Raw genomic sequence first — 4,221 nt, 5'->3', positions numbered from 1 at the left:
TGGATGGATGTGTGGGTGGGTGGATGGGTGGGTGGGTGAAATAATGATTGGATAGATGGTGGATGGGTGGGTGGATGGATAGATGGATGAATCGTTGGGTGTGTGGGTGGATGAGTAGGTGGGTGGGTGGATGGGTGTGTGGATAGATGGATGGATGGGTGGGTGGGTGGATGAGTGGGTGGGTGGGCAGATGGATGAATGGATGGATGGGTGGATGGGCGGGTGGGTGGACGGATGGATGAATGGATGGATGGATGGATGGGTGGGTGGGTGGATGGATGAATGGATGGATGGGTGGATGGGCGGGTGGGTGGACGGATGGGTGATTAGGTGGGTGGACGGGTGGGCAGATGGATGGGTGGACGGATGGATGGATGGGGCCCAGCTGCCGCTTGCACACCCACCCCAGTCCCCATGGTGCCAACGCCTCAGACTCACCGACTTTATGTGCGATGTGGATGCAGACTTCCTCAGCTGTCAGCGATGACTCGCTGAAAGTGACCCAGGGCTCTCCGCCGCCTGGACCAGCCCAGTGCAGAAGCACCTTCAGGCCTCCCATGGCAGCCATGGGCTGGGCTCCATCCCCAACGGGCTTGCTGCCTCTGGTCGTCCCCCGATGGCGCAGAGGCATGCTCCCAGCAGGTGGCTCGGCTGCAAAGGGGACAATCTATCAGCTCCCAAGTCTCAGCCCAGAGACCCCCGTTAGCTCCTCAACCTTCCACCCACCCCCGCTGAGGCCTGAGGGGAAGATCCTGGGCTCCCATCTTGGCATGACATTAGAGACCCAATTCCCTCTCTGAGCCTCGTTTTCCACATTTGTTGGACAGGGTTGGGGTATGCATCCCCACCTAGATCTCTCATCAACGATAACACTGAACCCTCCTCTCTTTACACAAATTGACACCGATATTAAAATCTGCTCTGGCCAGGTACAGTGGCTCACGCCTCTAATCCCAGGACTTTGGGTGGCTGAGGCAAGACGATCGCTTGAGCCCAGGAGCTCAAGACCAGCCTAGGCCATATAGCGAGACCCCGTTTCTACAAGGCATTTTATTTTACTTTATCTTGAGACAGAGTTTCACTCTTGTTGCCCAGGCTGGAGTGCAATGGTGCGATCTCGGCTCACTACAACCTCCGCCTACTGGGTTTAATTGATTCTCCTGCCTCAGCCTCCTGAGTAGCTGGCGCCCACCATCACACCAGGCTAATTTTTGGATTTTTAGTAGAGACGGAGTTTTGCCATGTTGGCCAGACTGGTCTTGAACCTCTGACCTTAGGTGATCCACCCGCCTTGGCCTCCCAAAGTGCTGGGATTACAGGCGTGAGCCCCCGTGCCCAGCCTGTACAAGAAATTTTTAAAATTTAGCCAGGTGTAGGGGCACACATCTGTAGTCCAAGCTACTCAGGAGGCCGAAGTGGGAGGATCTCCTGAGCCCAGGAGTTGGAGGCTGCAGTGAGCAGTGATCACACCACTGCATTCCAGCCTAGGTGACAGAGTGAGACCCTTACTCTAAAAATATAAATAAATAAATAAATACATAAATACATAAAATTATATAAAAAGGGCCAGGCGCGGTGGCTCATGCCTGTAATCCCAGCAATTTGGGAGGCCGAGGTGGGCAGATCACAAGGTCCAGAGATTGAAACCATCTTGACCAACATGGTGAAACCCCATCTCTACTAAAATACAAATAAATAAATAAATAAATAAAATTAAAATCTGCTCTTAACACACCTCCCCAAAATAACCAGACGGGCAGGTGTAGTCAAACAGACCTGAAGGCAAGTCCTGGAGCTCCCTGTGTCAACTCAAGCAAGCCACTTGGCAATTCTGGGCCTCAGTTTCCCCATCTGGAAAAGGGAGGTCCTCAGGGTGTTGCCATCAAAAGATGGTTGTAATGTTTCAATATAGTTCTGCATATTACACATTCAGCACAGACCCTGATATAGGCACACACAAAAATAACAAATATGACTAAAACAAGAATAACATCATTGCTACTAGTTTCATCGTGGTGATGGCCTTTCTCTTTCAAGTGACAATTCTCCTCTCCCACACATACCCCCAAGAGTGACCTCAATCCCTGTTGACTCCCCAAAGCCTAGGAGAGTTTATGTCCAGCTCCATCCCCCCAGTCCAGGGCCTGAGGCTCCTGAGGGCGCCAGTATGGAAGTGAAGGGGCTGTTAGTTCCACCCATGTTGCTGGTTTCCTCATCTGGAAAATGGGCATGTAAGAGTGTCTACCTCAAAGGATTGCTGGGAGGATTCAACGCGAGGAGGCAGGGAAAGTGCCTGGTATACACTAAGCGCTTAATCAGCGTTTGCCATTAATACCTATTCATGTTATAGATGAGATCCTGGGGATGGGGCTTTCGGGGAGCCTACTTCCTCCTTCCTCCTTTCTTGTCCCCACTGGACCCGGAACCAGCTTTGAAGACGGGATCGGGGTGAGGTTTGCAACTGGAAAGGCTGCACGCCCCCATGTCCCCCCCTTCAAAACCTCTAAACCCGGCCAGCAAGGGCGGGAACTGGAATGTGCACCCACCCGGCATCGGGGCAGTGCCGAGGTACCAGGTGCTCCCATCCAAGTGCAGCCTGTCTAGCGCAGCCAGTCCCCGCGCCTCCTTCCTGAGGACCTTCGGCCGCGCCCCTTCCGCGCCCGCGTCCAGACTCACCCTTCCCGGGGGACAAGAGCTCGAACCCGGACCCCACCCCGCCCCTGCGGACAGCCACTACGTCCCCCGCCGAGACGCCTCCTCCCATTGGCCGCCTGAAACGCGCACGCCCATTGGCAGCTGGTCTGTTCTCCTAGCACGTCACCTTTGGAAGTTCTTTTTTTTTTTTTTTTGGCCATGGCAGCGGCACCCTGATTGGTCCTGGGGCTCACTCGTCGCTCAGCCGCGATTGGCTGAGTCGGTACTCGGATGCGCTGTCGCTTCTGCTATTCGCTGGCACGTGGTGGACGGAGACGTGGGAGGGGCTTGCGAGAGGCGAGCGGGAGAGCGAAGTGTGTGGGCAACGCGGCCGGATCTTGGAGTTCCCCTCTGTGCTGTGGAATTGGGTCAGGCGTGTGCGGTCCTGACCCTAGGGCACAGCTACATGTCCTCACCTCGGTGTTCAAAGCTGCACCGGGCAGCATTCAACCCTCCGACGCCCTGCCCTGTGGCTTCCCCGTTCCATCCTGTCCTATCTCCTTTCCTTCGTTTCTACCTGGCCGACTCCGCCCTGTTGGCTGGAATTCCCCCTCCTTCACTGCCTGGAAGCATTCCTCGCCCACCTGCTCCTGTCCTCTTCCTGATCACCGGCAGCCCTGTCCCCTGAAGCTCACCAGCGGTCAGGGTAGCAGCCTGGACGTCCCACCAGTTGTGAATTCAAATCCCCACTCCGCAAGTCGTGCCCGTTTGCTGAGAAGTTTACAGCCTGAGCGTTTCACATACGTTATCTCATTTAATGCTAGCAGCAACTCCCTGTATGGCGGCTCTTATTATCCCCATTTCACAGAGGAAGAAACTCAGGCATAGAGAGGTAGCAAAGACCGTCCTCTGACCCTTCTTCTGTGCCATGCCATAACCAGTCCTCGACTTTGTCTTTCACCTGCCCAGCCAAGTCTTAGCAAAGAATCCTATTAAGTCATCCGCTCATCCTTGATATCTGATCAAGTTCCTCATCTTCCACCTTTTGTTGTTATTTATTTGTTTATTTTACGACGGAGTCTCGCTCTTGTTGCCCAGGCTGCAGTGCAATGGCGCGATCTCGGCTCACTGCAATCTCCGCCTCCCGGGTTCAAGCGATTCTCCTGCCTCAGCCTCCCGGGTAGCTGAAATTACAGGCGCCCGCCACCACGCTCGGCTAATTTTTGTATTTTTAGTAGAGACGGTGTTTCACCATCTTGGCCAGGCTGGACTCGAACTCATGACCTCGTGATCCACCCTCCCAAAGTGCTGGGATTACAGGCATGAGCCACTGTGCCCGGCCCTTTTGTTGTTAATTTTTAAATTTTGTGGCTAAGTTTTAAATTTTTGTAGAGATGGGGTCTGGCTATGTTGCCCAGGTTGGTCTTGAACTTCTGGCCTCAAGTGATCGTCCTGCCTTGGCCCTCCAAAGTGGTGGGATTACAGATGTGAGCTAAGATACCCAACTCCATGGAGCTGGTCTTAACTGCCATGGCCAAGGGACATGTGGCTGCTTCTCTCTTTTTTTTTTTTTTTTTTTTTTTTTTT

The 4,221-nt window shown here is 53.7% G+C and overlaps 1 long non-coding RNA gene across 1 annotated transcript; it reads right to left on the bottom strand.

Moving 5' to 3' along the window:
* Positions 1-442: 442 nt before the first annotated feature.
* On the bottom strand, positions 443-2,655 carry LOC112617736. The gene is made up of 3 exons (XR_003117952.1): positions 2,547-2,655; positions 1,777-1,941; positions 443-651 (listed from the first exon to the last, which is right to left on the bottom strand). It is a non-coding gene; the product is annotated as an uncharacterized LOC112617736 (long non-coding RNA).
* Positions 2,656-4,221: the final 1,566 nt, after the last annotated feature.

The sequence above is a fragment of the Theropithecus gelada genome, unplaced genomic scaffold, assembly GCF_003255815.1.
Source record: "Theropithecus gelada isolate Dixy unplaced genomic scaffold, Tgel_1.0 HiC_scaffold_3782, whole genome shotgun sequence".
Lineage (NCBI taxonomy): Eukaryota > Metazoa > Chordata > Mammalia > Primates > Cercopithecidae > Theropithecus > Theropithecus gelada.
The sequence above is the reverse complement of the archived record's forward strand: the minus strand, read 5'-3'. Positions and strand labels throughout refer to the sequence as shown.